The sequence below is a fragment of the Schistocerca piceifrons genome, chromosome 1 (assembly GCF_021461385.2).
Source record: "Schistocerca piceifrons isolate TAMUIC-IGC-003096 chromosome 1, iqSchPice1.1, whole genome shotgun sequence".
NCBI classification, from domain to species: domain Eukaryota; kingdom Metazoa; phylum Arthropoda; class Insecta; order Orthoptera; family Acrididae; genus Schistocerca; species Schistocerca piceifrons.
The window spans coordinates 108,552,739-108,571,624 of record NC_060138.1 but is presented as its reverse complement, the minus strand read 5'-3'; the positions used below and the strand labels follow the sequence as shown (position 1 = coordinate 108,571,624).

Here is an 18,886-nt window from a genome sequence, read left to right as displayed (position 1 = left end):
CCGACTGCCGAATGTTGTCGCTGTGGCAGTTGACGAAGTTTGGTATAAGCTAGCTCTCTCATATGATGGATATTGGAAAACAGTACCCTGCCTGTAATTCCTTAGACTAAGTATCATTGTGTACATAGACAGGGACTGGAACACAAGCAGTACGTCGTTGCTAAGATCTGTGCAATCAGGACACAGATGCATTCTAAAACAGCAGCTGCACATTAGTGTTTTCCAGAGATTCTGATCAGGACCTGGTGAAGTGGCTCAAAGAATTCTACCGAGTCGCCAATTCAACAGATTGGATGTCATGATGTGTTTCACAAATATGTACTTACAGAAACTTCCTGGGAGATTCAAACTGTGTGCCGGACCGAGACTCGAACTCGGGACCTTTGCCTTTCGCGGGCAAGCGCTCTACCAACTGAGCTACCCAAGCACGACTCACGCCCGCTACTCACAGCTTTACTTCTGCCAGTATCTCGTCCCCTACCTTCCAAACTTAACAGAAGCTCTCCTGCGAAACTTGCAGAACTAGCACTCCTGAAAGAAAGGATATTGCGGAGACATGGCTTAGCCACAGCCTGGGGGATGTTCTGCAAGGTTCGCAGGAGAGCTTCTGTAAAGTTTGGAAGGTAGGAGGCGAGGTACTGGCAGAAGTAAAGCTGTGTGGACAGGGCGTGAGTCGTGCTTGGGTAGCTCAGTTGGTAGAGCGCTTGACCGCGAAAGGCAAAGGACCCGAGTTCGAGTCTCGGTCCGGCACACACTTTTAATCTGCCAGGAAGTTTCATATCAGCGCACACTCCGCTGCAGAGTGAAAATCTCATTCGTGTACTTACAGCACTGGTTCGAGAACAACTGAGGGAAGCTCAATGGCTGTGATAAATTGCAGGACAAACTGAGGTAAATATTTGAAGGCGAAGCATCTGTTGGATGGACTAGCAAGATGAGTACTGAGGCTCCAAGCACACAAAAGCGGATGCAAATATAAGGACACAGAATGTTCGTCAAGTAATATTTTGGCGGAACATAGAGGCATGAAATAAATGACACTGCTGAACAGAACAAAAATCCAGCACTGCGGAAACCATAGACACCTACAAGAAGGAGGAGCTAACGAAAGGAGAGTCCCATTTAATTAAAGGTGTATTTTACAAGAGGAACTATGATCCATTGTGGTGGAGGTGGGTACTTGTCTTCGCAGCTCATCTAAAGCAGCCATCCTGAAGTTATTCCACGATGCTCCAACATCTGGTCACCTTGGATTCGTGAAGACCCTAGACCGAATCCGATGCAGGTATCACTGCTCACATCCCTACCAATCCGTTGAACACTATGTGGGTCACCATTAGGAATGAAAACGAAAGCACATCCAAATTTATTTCCAGAACATCGCGTACAAATCCCAACTGCAGCACAACCACTCCACCGAAATTGAATCGACCTCTTGGGGAGATTCGGGAAGACAGAAAACGGGATTCGATGGATGATAATAGTCTCCACTGACTATCCCATCCGCCATGCTGTCTTCAAAGCTTTACCGACAGCTGAAACTCTAGAAATTTCGTAGTTCCTTGTAGAGCACTTCATACCGAAGTATGGAGCACCCCATGTGACGATGATCGTGGAAATGTTTTCCAGTCTAGACTAGCATCAGAGGTAGTTACATATTGTGAAATCACCCATAGGACGGCAATTGGCATTCATCCACAGATAGATGGTCTCACAGAACAGTGCCGCGTGGGAGTAGCCGAGCGATCTAAGGCGCTGCAGTCATGGACTGTGCAGGTGGTCCCGGCGGAGGTTCGAGTCCTCCCTCGGGCATGGGTGTGTATTTGTCCTTAGGATAATTGTGTAAACTTAGGTACTGATGACCCTAACAGTTAAGTCCCATAAGATTTCATACACATTTGAACATTCACAGAACACTTTAATAAGACATTGCAATATGGGATCCCCATGCAGTTTGATATCGACCAGAAAGACAATAGCACACAACATTACACTCGCAATCAACATAGAAAAGCAAGACATTGTGGTCATTACACCGTTATCTTTTCTCTACAGCCGTGATGCTGAAATGAAAGTGGATGTATTCGCCTCACTTCAAATAGACGACACTCAGAACGACTGTGTGCAACACCTCACTAGGACTGAAGAAGCAAGGGACGCTTGACGCCCGTGAGAAAGCCCGATTGCGCTATAACGCCAAACATCGATCAGTCAAATACAGCCCAGGAGACTTGGTGTGGATTTTTACGTCTTTGCTGAAAGTGTGACTACCGAAAGAGTTTCTGAAGTGCAACGTTGGGCCGTATGGTATAATTTGCGATGGTCGGTCGTCACATAAGAATTAGAAGATCGTGACACCTTACCAAGAATACAAAAGAGCAGAGCCGTTGTCCATATCTTCCACATGAGAGTCTATTGTAGTTCAGAGGCGGAGATCGACGAAGGAAGTTTCAGGAAACTGCAACCCCAGTCGATGATAGTAAAGCTACGACGAGAGGGGCTACTTTAGTGATTTTGAGAGAGCTGACCTCTTGTACCGTCTTCAGAACTGCGAATGTCTCAACGAGAAATATGGAAGCATCACCTGGTAGTTGAAAATTTCTTTCTTCCTCAGTTTTCGCGCGGAGGAAAACGCAACATATGTCTCCACCAGGTACAACGTAGGTGAAAACTCCCACATTCTTTTCCGTTGGTGGAACTATCAACGTATGGTACAGGAAGGAATTGGGAATAGCCATGATGGACATGTAGATACACTGGAAGGACTTCAGGAATTTAAGTTCGCAGGTACGTCCAGTGTTCGTACCGTTCATAGAAAAGGAACAGTGTTTCCATTAAAGTCTATTATTTCACACTTGGTGATCAGTGGATGGGACGTGTCTGCCATTGTTTGTGAAACATAACGATCAGACAGCATTGTCCTTCGAATATGTAAGGCATTGCTGTTGCTTCCAGAAGAAGGGAGCTAGTGCGGCAAGAATGCATAGTCCCAAGGCAGATACATAGGCGTTAGTGCTGTAATTTATCTAGAAGCGCGAAGTGCTCTTTAGCAGCATTGTGATAGACCATGGATCCATAATCGATACGGGAATATATCAACACGCCGTATAAAGTCAGCAGAATATTGCAGTCAGTCCCACCGTACTGTCGTCACCGACCTGACAAGGTTAAACGTAATTTCGCACGTACTGACGACGGTTTGAATACGAGGTTCTCAGCTCATTCGAGAAGCAAAGAGAACACCGAGGAATCTAGCCTTGGATATTATTGATATTTTGTGACCAGAGAGTCTGGCACTGCTCTAACAATCTGGTGTATTACGTTTCGTGAAACGTACAACTACCGATATTTCCGCAGACATTTGCAACCCACAGCTGTGGAAAGTTTGATTCAGTATAACCATCGCGTTTTACAGTTCACATACTACCTAATCCAGATGGTTGGTGGACACATACAACCAAGTATCGTCTATGTGTTACAGAACTTTTACGGGAGGAGGGATAATTCTCCATCTGGGAGGTATAGAGTGCAAAGAGTATGGGCCCGAGGAGTGCCCCTAGTTGGAGACCTTTTGTAAGAACTCATGGTCCTATTAGTTTATTGGGAAAGCGAACTCAAAGTGGTTATTCCGTAAATCAGCAGTAGCCAGAATCTAGCGTTTTTCCACTTCCGTAGCAACACAGATACGTGAACATTGTCATGTGCATGAACAACATCAAGAGAGACAGCTGGGACAGTCTCTTTCTTTGTGTCTGCTTAACAGATATCAGAGGATAAAACCTCAAATTATCAGTAGTCCTTCTTAAACTTATACTGACTCTATGGCAGAATCTGTTCCAGTTACAACCACCACTCCAACCGATTTTTAATCAGGTGCTCTACAGTTTTGACGATGCAGGAAGAGGTATACGTCGATATGACGTGGCCCACTCCTCATCTATATCTGGTTTCGATATAGGTATCACTACTTGAGTTATACTGTCTTCTATGAGTGTGCCGTTCATCCGAATTTGGTTAAAAATCTGTAACAGTGTTAAGTGAGGGAGATGTTCTACCATGCAATAGCGGATGACGTCCTTGTGGGGTGAGGAATCATCCGCCATTTTTAAAGCTCTTCGTCAGTTCTTCATTCGAAAATGGTACCACGAGTGAGTGCTTTGGTCCCTGTGTTCCGCGGGACGAAATGGATGCTAGACTTCAAAAGCTGACGTTATTAATCTCACGAAGTCATCAAGATATACATCATTTAATGACCGACGATTACTTGAGTTCTTGTGTTTAAGAACGTTTAGTTTTTTCCATACATCTTCGAGACTGAAAGTATTATTTAAAGATTCACAAAAAAACCTAGCTGTACTTTGTACAGTCTTTTACCTATCTGCTGACTCTCGCAGCTGCTTTCTGATATGCAACGAAGTTTTCTGCCATCCGTTGTTTCCGAAAGTTACAGTACACAAATTTTCGCTGTGGTATAGCTCCATCAGAATGGGGACCGCTACTGCCAAATGATGACTTTCTTTTTCTTGGTGTGGAAGTTGAAGCAGGTTCGCCAATAGCTGAAATGAGCAGTTGGTAGGCAGCTTTCGGTCCTAACAAACTGTTAAAGGAGTGAAACTTCTTCTCCACTGTAGCAGTGTGCTGTGGCCAGCCAGCTTCGTTGATATGCCATTAGGTGTTTGGATATATAAAACTGACAGGATTTAGGGAAATCAGTGTCTGCAGGGATATGATCGGAGTCACCTTTTACTGTTCATTCCATTATATGGCGAAAGTCAGCAGAGTGCGATATCAAATCAATGACTGACGGTCGTCATCATTGGTTATGCATCATGGTAGGAGAGCCATCGTTTGTAAGTACTAAACTGAGATATTCGAAAATTGTAAGCAAATCTCGGCTATCTATGACGTCTATTTCACAACCAAATACTGAGTTGTGTGCATTAAAGCCTGCTCAAACGAGAAATTGGGTTTGAAGTTAGCCAATAATCTGATCCAGAGCAAATGGAACTCAACACATTTACTGTGAGTGTTTGCCTGTCAGCCAAACTGGAGTGTGCAATCCACCTATTGAACTACGGACAGCAGTTGTATTCAGTGGCATGGCTGGAACCAAGTTTCGTAAATACAAGCTAAGTTCCCTATAAATACTTTCTCTGTTCGAGATAACTGATTGTACATTAGATTCGAGGACTTTAAAATCTATTGCCACATTTGCTAAAGACTTTAACAGCATTTTGTATAAGAGCCCATGTTGTAACCACCTCAGTTTCAATTTTTAGGGAAACAATGATCTGCAGTATTAAAGGGACGAGAGCTGTCAACAGCAACTCGATTCGGCTATGGTCAGAGGGGTGGGAGGACACAGATCACTTCATATAGGACTCTGTGGATCCTGGATTCGTATAACTACGTAAGGCAGCAAAATTTTGTCACCTTATATCTACTATCCTGTAAACTATTTCCGATTTATATCTACATTAGATTATTGTTAAGATGTACAATTGGATTATTGATCATTTCGCTGGCTGATAACGGCTAGCACCTCGTACTAATAATTTCTGTAGTACTGCACGTCTGGGAGTTAATTAGGGCTGAGCACGGACAGATAGGTTGATGGAGGCTACGCCCTCCTCAGAAGCTGTTATCAGCTAATGCAGGGCCGGGATGACAGTTGTCGTGTTTTGCAGGGGTTGACATTTACTGCCCTTAGTGAAATCAGAGGGAGGTGGTGGCGGTTTACAATGCCATAGAATCCCCACAGCACCGACAATGAAGGTGAGAGGTGGCACTGTGATGGCGCAAAAAAGAAATTTGAGAACAGTATACCAAGCAAAAGAGTGTCTGCGGTGGAAAGATGTGGAAAGACACCCTGTTAGTGCAAAGGATGGTCAGCAACTGTTCTGCAACGAATCTTGTCATGGGAAGTGCTGGGGCACACATCTCACTGAAAAAAATAGTGACGTATTCGGAGTGCTAAGGATGTAGGAGACAAATGGAAACTTCCAGAAAATCTTCTGAAAAGAGCATGAGATTTTAATGATTGGCTGGCTGATTCATGACCCATGTAGTGGGATGAAATGTTTTTGTAGTTGAAAATGGGATTCACAGCCTGAATGCAAATGTTGATTCCTCATTTTCAGGAGAGAGCGGATGCAGGCTATGGCATGAAGAAGCACCTCCCTGCAAGGATTGATCGATGATTGATCGAGGACACTTCCCTCTGGGAATCGATGTAGGGATTTCACTATGGAGAGACACAACAGGGAATGTGGAGGTTACATTCTGAGAAATGTTTCTTACAACACATGGAGTGCATGAAGTGGTTTCTCTGTGAACACAATGTGACAGTTCTTTAGCTCTCTGTGGACTCTGACTCACACTGAAGTGCTTCTTTACTGGAGAATGTCTGAGTCGAGTTACTGTTCCTGGCTGCTAAGTAAATAGAAATCCTGACGGTTGTGTGTTGCACTGACGTAATTTCAACCCCAGGAGTTTTCGGACGGCATGCTACGTCCACTGTGCAGACAGAGAAGTGTAGGTACGCCACGTACACCATCTGGATAACGACCAACAATCCAACCAGCCCATAACTGGTGCGTTAAAACTGCTGTCCGTACTTCAATAGGTGGATCGCACACTCCAGTTTGGTGGATAGGGAAACACTTACAGTAAATGTGTTGGGTTCCATTTGCTCGTCGTCTGTGCTTTTTCCCGAAGTGCTAGTAAGTGTGAAAGTCATCAGTTTCTCATTGCTAATCAGTATCAGCCTTTTGTGTCTCTGTAATACAGGAGGCACTGTCAAAAGAATGTCAAACATCTGTTGTGCCAATCTCAAAATTACATCTAGGGAAGAATTCGACACTGTGTACTTCATATTTGTACAATTTTTTGGATTCTTCATGTTTTTCTGAGAATTAATCATTAAAACCCAAGTTGTGATTGATTCTAGTAGCGTATCAATAGGACTGATTGGTTTGACTTGCTGACCTGAAGTAAAACGACAATATGATAGTTCGTTTTATGAAATCCCTTGCTGTAATTTGTCAATGAGGGTCGTTTCATTTCTTTGTAGGTGTGAGAATTACAGTGTGTAAACAACATTAGTCAATCACACATACACATGCTTTATGTCACGAAATCCACTGAGGTTTGGAACATGTTAGAATAACCGTGATGGTAAGAGCTGTGATTGAATGTTTCGTTTTTGTAAGACCTGGGAGCTGCAGCTGATGTAACTGAATGCTTATGCTCCTGATGTAGACTCTTTTACGTCATGATCCAACAGTCTGATTTCCCGCAAGTTGTTGGCCACTCACTAGGGTAGAACATTAGAGTTATAGAAACATCGGCAGCAATCTCGCAAATGACGGACACGTGGACGGAAGTACAGTGAACTTCCCTGCGTTTGGCTCCTATGAACTGCCGATTAACAGAGCAACAGGGGTCGGTGGCCTCGTTGTTTCCGTTATAATGCAAACACCCGAGCGCTCCGCTACGTGAGGGCAGCGAAGTCTAACGGGCTCCCGTGCATCTGGCAAAACGAGCACTACTACGATATTATTTAAATGGAAATACCTAAGGCAACTATGGCATTGGTAAAGAGACCGAATGTGTGGTGTAACCGGGTAGCGCATAACGCACACACACACACACACACACACATATATATATATATATATATATATATATATATATATATATATATATATATATATATATATATTTCAATCTCAACAACTTCCCCAATATATATATACACTCCTGGAAATGGAAAAAAGAACACATTGACACCGGTGTGTCAGACCCACCATACTTGCTCCGGACACTGCGAGAGGGCTGTACAAGCAATGATCACACGCACGGCACAGCGGACACACCAGGAACCGCGGTGTTGGCCGTCGAATGGCGCTAGCTGCGCAGCATTTGTGCACCGCCGCCGTCAGTGTCAGCCAGTTTGCCGTGGCATACGGAGCTCCATCGCAGTCTTTAACACTGGTAGCATGCCGCGACAGCGTGGACGTGAACCGTATGTGCAGTTGACGGACTTTGAGCGAGGGCGTATAGTGGGCATGCGGGAGGCCGGGTGGACGTACCGCCGAATTGCTCAACACGTGGGGCGTGAGGTCTCCACAGTACATCGATGTTGTCGCCAGTGGTCGGCGGAAGGTGCACGTGCCCGTCGACCTGGGACCGGACCGCAGCGACGCACGGATGCACGCCAAGACCGTAGGATCCTACGCAGTGCCGTAGGGGACCGCACCGCCACTTCCCAGCAAATTAGGGACACTGTTGCTCCTGGGGTATCGGCGAGGACCATTCGCAACCGTCTCCATGAAGCTGGGCTACGGTCCCGCACACCGTTAGGCCGTCTTCCGCTCACGCCCCAACATCGTGCAGCCCGCCTCCAGTGGTGTCGCGACAGGGGTGAATGGAGGGACGAATGGAGACGTGTCGTCTTCAGCGATGAGAGTCGCTTCTGCCTTGGTGCCAATGATGGTCGTATGCGTGTTTGGCGCCGTGCAGGTGAGCGCCACAATCAGGACTGCATACGACCGAGGCACACAGGGCCAACACCCGGCATCATGGTGTGGGGAGCGATCTCCTACATTCGCCGTACACCACTGGTGATCGTCGAGGGGACACTGAATAGTGCACGGTACATCCAAACCGTCATCGAACCCATCGTTCTACCATTCCTAGACCGGCAAGGGAACTTGCTCTTCCAACAGGACAATGCACGTCCGCATGTATCCCGTGCCACCCAACGTGCTCTAGAAGGTGTAAGTCAACTACCCTGGCCAGCAAGATCTCCGGATCTGTCCCCCATTGAGCATGTTTGGGACTGGATGAAGCGTCGTCTCACGCGGTCTGCACGTCCAACACGAACGCTGGTCCAACTGAGGCGCCAGGTGGAAATGGCATGGCAAGCCGTTCCACAGGACTACATCCAGCATCTCTACGATCGTCTCCATGGGAGAATAGCAGCCTGCATTGCTGCGAAAGGTGGATATACACTGTACTAGTGCCGACATTGTGCATGCTCTGTTGCCTGTGTCTATGTGCCTGTGGTTCTGTCAGTGTGATCATGTGATGAATCTGACCCCAGGAATGTGTCAATAAAGTTTCCCCTTCCTGGGACAATGAATTTTTCGCTGCCCAATATATATATTGGGGAAGTTGTTGAGATTGAAATGTTACAAAGTATTTAGGTACAGGAAGGTATTTCAGCTCTCAATCTCCAGTCACTTTCTTTGGGAATCTTGTCACTTCGGTCAGTAAATATTCAGACTTTAAAGCAGTAACTCCTCTTACTTTCAGAGTTCAGCGCTGTTGAAAACTTAAAGTCTATGTTTAGTCTGTTACAAATAAATATTTATATCTTGCTTTTGGGTTTTCTGATCCGATGTTTGCTCTAATATTTTGTAGGAAATTGGTGTGTCCCTCTTCTTTAGTGTCTTGCCAAATGCTACTCGCTGATCGCCGTACCCCTCCGACGGAAGTAATTTTAAATTTACATCACGTACTGATGAGTCATACGAACAAGTTGGAGAGTCTTTGAAATCCTATGCTGTGGAGGTGTCTGAGTAGGTCGTACTTCGCAGTGCTCGTGGGCACTCTCCCATAGTGTTTCTTCCCACTTTTTCGTTCTGTGCAACATTTATGCTCGTTTGAAGGCGTAGTCGTATGTATTGAAACTGAAGATAAGCAAACGTACGTTGTGTACGTGTGGCTTGCTGCAATGGAATCCGGAATATGTTCCTGAAAGTCTGTAGCCATTTCAGTTCGCTGTTCCCCTCCAGGTAGCTGTTATGCCACTCTAAATAAAACTAATGAAATTGTTTCCATTTTTTTCCTACAAGATCTAAATCCAGGAGCTATCGTCAAATGTAAATTACAGACCATCCAAGTCGAATGTATAGGGACGTCACACGGTCGAAGACACAGTCGCTGACGGCATCTCTCTCTCTGGGGCAGCCACCAGGGCCGTTTCTAGGATCTATAGAACCCTACCACAGGACATTTTGTAATAGCTAACCCGCACCTTTACACTTTTCCGTTAGACTTACAAAATTCACACCTGCGTTTTCAAACTGCACTTTGAGGTGGCAGGTATGACACCAGTTCCCGATGAAGAAAAACTTCTCATCAGTGTACTTCATGTGTCTGATAAAGATCGTGCGATGTCCCGTGTGCTTTGTAGCTAACGCCGTAATTTTCGACGAAGCTGTCACGGCTATACTGAATGTGGTTGTCATCTTTTCAGCACGTTCTGTAATGTACAACACTGTTGAGTAGAATTATTTTATCAGAATGACATTTTCACTCTGCAGCGGAGCGTGCGCTGATATGAAACTTCCTGGCAGATTAAAACTGTATGCCCGACCGAGACTCGAAATCGGGATCTTTGCCTTTCGTGGGCAAGTGCTCTACCAACTGAGCTACCGAAGCACGACTCACGCCCGGTACTCACAGCTTTACATCTGCCAGTATCTCGTCTCCTACCTTCCAATCGTTACAGAAGCTCTCCTGCGAACCTTGCAGAACTGTTGTTGTTGTTGTGGTCTTCAGTCCTGAGACTCGTTTGATGCAGCTCTCCATGCTACTCTATCCTGTGCAAGCTTCTTCATCTCCCAGTACCTACTGCAACCTACATCCTTCTGAATCTGCTTAGTGTATTCATCTCTTGGCCTCCCTCTACTATTTTTACCCTCCACGCTGCCCTCCAATGCTAAATTTGTGATCCCTTGATGCCTCAGGACATGTCCTACCAACCGATCCCTTCTTCTAGTCACGGTGTGCCACAAACTTCTCTCCTCCCCAATCCTATTCAATACCTCCTCATTAGTTGCGTGATCTACCCACCTTATCTTCAGCATTCTTCTGTAGCACCACATTTCGAAAGCTTCTATTCTCTTCTTGTCCAAACTGGTTATCGTCCATGTTTCACTTCCATACATGACTACACTCCATACAAATACTTTCAGAAACGACTTCCTGACACTTAAATCTATACTCGATGTTAACAAATTTCTCTTCTTCAGAAAAGATTTCCTTGCCATTGCCAGTCTACATTTTATAACCTCTCTACTTCGACCATCATCAGTTATTTTACTCCCTAAATAGCAAAACTACTTTACTACTTTAAGTGTCTCATTTCCTAATCTAATCCCCTCAGCATCACCCGATTTAATTTGACTACATTCCATTATCCTCGTTTTGCTTTTGTTGATGTTCATCTTATATCCTCCTTTCAAGACACTGTCCATTCCGTTCAACTGCTCTTCCAAGTTCTTTGCTGTCTCTGACAGAATTACAATGTCATCGGCGAACCTCAAAGTTTTTACTTCTTCTCCATCAATTTTAATACCTACTCCGAATTTTTCTTTTGTTTCCTTTACTGCTTGCTCAATATACAGATTGAATAACATCGGGGAGAGGCTACAACCCTGTCTCACTCCTTTCCCAACCACTGCTTCCCTTTCATGCCCCTCGACTCTTATAACTGCCATCTGGTTTCTGTACAAATTGTAAATAGCCTTTCGCTCCCTGTATTTTACCCCTGCCACCTTCAGAATTTGAAAGAGAGTATTCCAGTTAACGTTGTCAAAAGCTTTCTCTAAGTCTACAAATGCTAGAAACGTAGGTTTGCCTTTTCTTAATCTTTCTTCTAAGATAAGTCGTAAGGTTAGTATTGCCTCACGTGTTCCCATATTTGTACGGAATCCAAACTGATCTTCCACGAGGTCGTCTTCTACTAGTTATTCCATTCGTCTGTAAAGAATTCGCGTTAGTATTTTGCAGCTGTGACTTATTAAACTGATAGTTCGGTAATTTTCACATCTGTCAACACCTGCTTTCTTTGGGATTGGAATTATTATATTCTTCTTGAAGTCTGTGGGTATTTCGCCTGCCTCATACATCTTGCTCACCAGATGGTAGAGTTTTGTCATGACTGGCTCTTCCAAGGCCATCAGTAGTTCTAATGGAATGTTGTCTACTCCTGGGGCCTTGTTTCGACTCAGGTCTTTCAGTGCTCTGTCAAACTCTTCACGCAGTATCTTATCTCCCATTTCATCTTCATCTACATCCTCTTCCATTTCCATAATATTGTCCTCAAGTACATCGCCCTTGTATAAGCCCTCTATCTACTCCTTCCACCTTTCTGCCTTCCCTTCTTTGCTTAGAACTGGGTTACCATCTGAGCTCTTGATATTCATTTAAATGGTTCTCTTCTCTCCGAAGGTCTCTTTAATTTTCCTGTAGGCAGTATCTATCTTACCCCTAGTGAGACAAGCCTCTACATCCCTACATTTGTCCTTTAGCCATCCCTGCTTAGCCATTTTGCACTTCCTGTCGATCTCATTTTTGAGATGTTTGTGTTCCTTTTTGCCTGCTTCATTTACTGCATTTTTGTATTTTCTCCTTTCATCAATTAAAGTCAATATTTCTTCTGTTACACAAGGATTTCTATTAGCCCTCGTCTTTTTACCTACTTGATCCTCTGCTGCCTTCACTACTTCATCCCTCAGAGCTACCCATTCTTCTTCCACTGTATTCCTTTCCCCCATTCCTGTCAATTGTTCCCTTATGCTCTCCCTGAAACTCTGTACAACCTCTGGTTCTTTCAGTTTATCCAGGTCCCATCTCCTTAAATTCCCGCCTTTTTGCAGTTTCTTCAGTTTCAATCTGCAGTTCATAACCAATAGATTGCGGTCAGAATCCACATCTGCCCCAGGAAATGTCTTACAATTTAAAACCTGGTTCCTAAATCTCTGTCTTACCATTATGTAATCTATCTGATACCTTTTAGTATCTCCAGGATTCTTCCAGGTATACAACCTTCTTTCATGATTCTTGAACCAAGTGTTAGCTATGATTAAGTTATGCTCTGTGCAAAATTCTACAAGGCGGCTTCCTCTTTCATTTCTTCCCCCCAATCCATATTCACCTACTATGTTTCCTTCTCTCCCTTTTCCTACTGACGAAATCCAGTCACCCATGACTATTAAATTTTCGTCTCCCTTCACTACCTGAATAATTTCTTTTATCTCGTCATACATTTCATCAATTTCTTCATCATCTGCAGAGCTAGTTGGCATTTATCTTGTACTACTGTAGTAGGCATGGGCTTTGTGTCTATCTTGGCCACAATAATGCGTTCACTATGCTGTTTGTAGTAGCTAACCCGCACTCCTATTTTTTTATTCATTATTAAACCTACTCCTGCATTACCCCTATTTGATTTTGTATTTATAACCCTGTAATCACCTGACCAAATGTCTTGTTCCTCCTGCCACCGAACTTCACTAATTCCCACTATATCTAACTTTAACCTATCCATTTCCCTTTTTAAATTTTCTAACCTACCTGCCCGATTAAGGGATCTGACATTCCACGCTCCGATCCGTAAAATGCCAGTTTTCTTTCTCCTGATAACGACGTCCTCTTGAGTAGTCCCCGCCCAGAGATCCGAATGGGGGACTATTTTACCTCCGGAATATTTTACCCAAGAGGACGCCATCATCATTTAATCACACAGTAAAGCTGCATGTCCTCGGGAGAAATTACGGCTGTAGTTTCCCCTTGCTTTCAGCCGTTCGCAGTACCAGCACAGCAAGGCCGATTTGGTTAACGTTACAAGGCCAGATCAGTCATTCATCCAGACTGTTGCCCCTGCAACTACTGAAAAGGCTGCTGCCCCTCTTTAGGAACCACATGTTTGTCTGGCCTCTCAACAGATACCCCACCGTAGTGGTTGCACCTACGGTACGGCCATCTGTATCGCTGAGGCACGCAAGACTCCCCACCAACGGCAAGGTCCATGGTTCATGGGGGGGGCTTGCAGAACTGGCACTCCTGAAAGAAAGGATATAGCGGAGACATGACTTAGCCACAGCCTGGGGGATGTTTCCAGAATGAAATTTTCACTCTGCAGCGGAGTGTGCGCTGATATGAAACTTCCTGGCAGATTAAAACTGTGTGCCAGACAGAGACTCGAGTTCGGGCGTGAGTCGTGCTTCGGTAGCTCAGTTGGCAGAGCACTTGCCCGCGAAAGGCAAAGGTCCCGAGTTCGAGTCTCGGTCGGGCACACAGTTTTAATCTGCCAGGAAGTTTGAATTATTTTATCGTTGCTAGCCGGCCGGAGTGGCCGAGCGGTTCTAGGAGCTACAGTCCGGAACCGCGCGATCGCTATAGTCGCAGGTTCGAATCCTGCCTCGGGCATGGATGTGTGTGATGTCCTTAGGTTAGTTAGGTTCGAGTAGTTCTAAGTTCTAGGGGACTGATGTCCTCAGCACTTAAATCCCATAGCGCTCAGAGCCATTTGAACCGTTTCTATTCCTGCTAAACGTAGGATGCATATGCATTGACTGTTCTGTTTTTCCTGCCTTAGAAGCTTTCGTTGCCTCGCTACAAAAATCTTATGTTTTGGTCGAAAGTTTTTGTAGTTTTACTCCTCTACGAGGTCCATCAATTTGTCCTCCTTCAATCTTGATCATCCTGAATAACGTGTTTTCACTTATTGCACATTGCTTGCTGGTGGACAAGGACTCGACTCCAGACACATGCATTTTGAGGACCGCGTGGTGAAATCCGCGCCATTCAAGCCCAAACAACGTATGTCGACCGACTGCCACAAAGTGAATTCACCATACACTACAAGAATTCCACCTCAGTTACTAGCGTGACATGCAGGAGAAACCAAATTCTTTCACATATTCTTCTTCTCATTAGTGCTATGTTTCCCGCACCATGTGGGAACTCTTGCATTATTTACAGGTAACGTGGAGACGGCAAATTTAACTTGTTTCGTAAGTGAACCGACAGTGCACAGAAGTGCCTTATACAGTGGTGGTCTATGCGTTATTTCCGTCCCCTCTAGCGGTGGTTTTCCCTCCGGTGCACAGGCCCTGCACCTGCTCCAGCTGGGGTTCATACAGCGAAATAAGAGCGAGATGTGGCTGCTTCTCGGATCTGCCAGGACTAATCACGTAACGCAGTTTTGAATACATATGTATGGAAACGCTTGAATATTGGCGCAATTCTATAAACGACTTCTCAGTCACGCAGCATTGGCACCGTCTGCAGGTTTTCGAACTTTGCAGCTGAAATCTGGCAATAGCGTAGTATCTTCCTTCGTCATACAAAGTGCATAATACTCGTACGCTGACAAACAATAGGCTCTGTCAACTTGGGCACACGCAACGCGACACTGCTGAGCAGCTGTTGCAGGAGTAGAGGGGTTCATTTGCGCACGTGCAGCCATCTAAAGATGTGTGTCAATTCTTAAGGGACCAAACTGCTGAGGTCATAGGTCCATGGCCTTGCACACTACTTAAACTAAAAGTAAATCATGCTAAGAATAACTCTCACACCTACGCCTTAGGGAAGACTCGAACCTGCGGCGCGAGGGAACGCGCAGTCCGTGACATGGTGCCTCTAACCGCGCGGCCACTCAGCGTGACTGCAGCCATCTCTTCGTCCAGCTGCTACGGTGTCTTTGAACCGAGAACCCGAAGCGAACCGTTAGGTTATAACAAAATCCAAGTAAACATGAGTTACGACGCTGGTATGTTCCAAAACTACCTTGCTTCCTCTAAAGTAATATACACTACTGGCAATTAAAATTGCTACACCAAGAAGAAATGCAGATGATAAACGGGTATTCATTGGACAAATATATTATACTAAAACTAACATGTGATTATATTTTCACGCAGTTTGGGTGCATAGATCCTCAGAAATCAGTACCCAGAACAACCATCTCTGGCAGTAATAACGGCCTCGATACGCCTGGGCGTTGAGTCAAACAGAGCTTGTAGAGCTTGTACAGGTACAGCTGCCCATGCAGCTTCAACACGATACCACAGTTCATCAAGAGTAGTGACTGGCATATTGTGACGATCCAGTTGTTCGGACACCATTAACCGGACGTTTTCAATTGGTGAGAAATCTGGAGAATGTGCTGGCCAGGGCAGCAGTCGAACATTCTCTGTATCCAGGAAGGCCCGTACAGGAACTACAATATGCAGTCGTGCATTTTTGTTTTTGGTCATCAGTCTACTGACTGGTTTGATGCGGCCCGCCACGAATTCCTTTCCTGTGCTAACCTCTTCATCTCAGAGTAACACTTGCAACCTACGTCCTCAATTATTTGCTTGATGTATTCCAATCTCTGTCTTCCTCTACAGTTTTTGCCCTCTACAGCTCCCTCTAGTACCATGGAAGTCATTCCCTCATGTCTTAGCAGATGTCCTATCATCCTGTCCCTTCTCCTTATCAGTGTTTTCCACATATTCCTTTCCTCTCCGATTCTGCGTAGAACCTCCTCATTCCTTACCTTATTAGTCCACCTAATTTTCAACATTCGTCTATAGCACCACATCTCAAATGCTTCGATTCTCTTCTCTTCCGGTTTTCCCATAGTCTATGTTTCACTACCATACAATGCTGTACTCCAGACGTACATCCGCAGAAATTTCTTCCTCAAATTAAGGCCGGTATTTGATATTAGTAGACTTCTCTAGGCCAGAAATGCCTTTTTTGCCATAGCGAGTCTGCTTGTGATGTCTTCCTTGCTCCGTCCGTCATTGGTTATTTTACTGCCTAGGTAGCAGAATTCCTTAACTTCATTTACTTCGTGACCATCAATCCTGATGTTAAGTTTCTCACTGTTCTCATTTCTACTACTTCTCATTACCTTCATCTTTCTCCGATATACTCTCAAACCATACTGTGTACTCATTAGACTGTTCATTCCGTTCAGCAGATCATTTAATTCTTCTTCACTTTCACTCAGGATAGCAATGTCATCAGCGAATCGTATCATTGATATCCTTTCACCTTGTATTTTAATTCCACTCCTGAACCTTTCTTTTATTTCCATCATTGCTTCCTCGATATACAGATTGAAGAGTAGGGGCGAAAGGCTACAGCCTTGTCTTGCACCCTTCTTAATACGAGCACATCGATCTTGATCGTCCGCTCTTATTATTCAGTCTTGGTTGTTGTATATATTGTATATGACCCGTCTCTCCCAATAGCTTACCCCTACGTTTTTCAGAATCTCGAATAGCTTGCACCATTTTATATTGTCGAACGCTTTTTCCAGGTCGACAAATCCTGTGAAAGTGTCTTGATTTTTCTTTAGCCTTTCTTCCATTATTAGCCGTAACGTCAGAATTGCCTCTCTCGTCCCTTTACTTTTCCTAAAGCCAAACTGATCGTCACCTAGTGCATTCTCAATTTTCTTTTCCATTCTTCTGTATATTATTCTTGTAAGCAGCTTCGCTGCAAGAGCTGTTAAGCTGATTGTGCGATAATTCTCGCACTTGTCAGCTCTTGCCGTCTTCGGAATTGTGTGTATGATGCTTTTCCGAAAGTCATATGGTACATCGCCTGACTCATATATCCTACACACCAACGTGAATAGTCGTTTTGTTGCCACTTCCCCCAACGATTTTAGAAATTCTGATGGAATGTTATCTATCCCTTTTGCCTTATTTGATCGTAAGTCCTCCAAAGCTCTTTTAAATTCCGATTCTAATACTGGATCCCCTATCTCTTCTAAATCGACTCCTGTTTCTTCTTCTATCACATCAGACAAATCTTCACCCTCATAGAGGCTTTCAATGTATTCTTTCCACCTATATGCTCTCTCCTCTGTATTTAACAGTGGAATTCCCGTTGCACTCTTACGACCGTTGCTTTTAATGTCACCAAAGGTTGTTTTGACTTTCCTGTATGCTGAGTCTGTCCTTCCGACAATCATATCTTTTGCGATGTCTTCACATTTTTCCAGCAGCCATTTCGTCTTAGCTTCCCTGCACTTCCTATTTATTTCATTCCTCAGCGACTTGTATTTCTGTATTCCTGATTTTCCCGGAACATGTTTGTACTTCCTCCTTTCAATCAATCAACTGAAGTATTTCTTCTGTTACCCACGGTTTCTTCGCAGCTACCTTCTTTGTACGTATGTTTTCCTTCCCAACTTCTGTGATGGCCCTTTTTAGAGATGTCCATTCCTCTTCAACTGTACTGCCTACTGCGCTATTCCTTATTGCTGTATCCATAGCGTTAGAGAGCTTCAAACGTATCTCGTCATTCCTTAGAATTTCCGTATCCCACGTTTTTGCGTATTGATTCTTCCTGACTAATGTCTTGAACTTCAGCCTACTCTTCATCACTACTATATTGTGATCTGAGACTATATCAGCTCCTGGGTACGCCTTACAGTCCAGTATCTGATTTCGGAATCTCTGTCTGACCATGATGTAATCTAATTGAAATCTTCCCGTATCTCCCGGCGTTTTCCAAGTATACCTCCTCCTCTTGTGATTCTTGAACAGGGTATTCGCTATTACTAGCTGAAACTTGTTACACAACTGAATTAGTCTTTCTCCTCTTTCATTCCTTGTCCCAAGCACATATTCTCCTGTAACCTTTTCTTCTACTCTTTCCCCTACAACTGCATTCCAGTCTCCCATGACTATTAGATTTTCGTCCCCCTTTACATACTGCATTACCCTTTCAAAATCCTCATACACTTTCTCTATCTGTTCAGTTTGCGACGTCGGCATGTATACCTGAACTATCGTTGTCGGTGTTCGTCTGCTGTCGATTCTGATTAGAACAACCCGGTCACTGAACTGTTCACAGTAACACACGCTCTGCCCTACCTTCCTATTCATAACGAATCCTCCACCTGTTATACCATTTTCTGCTGCTGTTGATATTACCCGATACTCATCTGACCAGAAATCCTTGTCTTCCTTCCACATCACTTCACTGACCCCTACTATATCTAGATTGAGCCTTCGCATTTCCCTTTTCAGACTTTCTAGTTGCCCTACCACGTTCAAGCTTCTGATATTCCACTCCCCGACTC

General features: G+C 44.5%; 1 non-coding gene across 1 annotated transcript; it reads right to left on the bottom strand.

The window, feature by feature from the left end:
• Positions 1 to 353: 353 nt before the first annotated feature.
• Positions 354 to 428, bottom strand: Trnas-cga. Its single transcript has one exon. It is a non-coding gene; the product is annotated as a tRNA-Ser (tRNA).
• Positions 429 to 18,886: the final 18,458 nt, after the last annotated feature.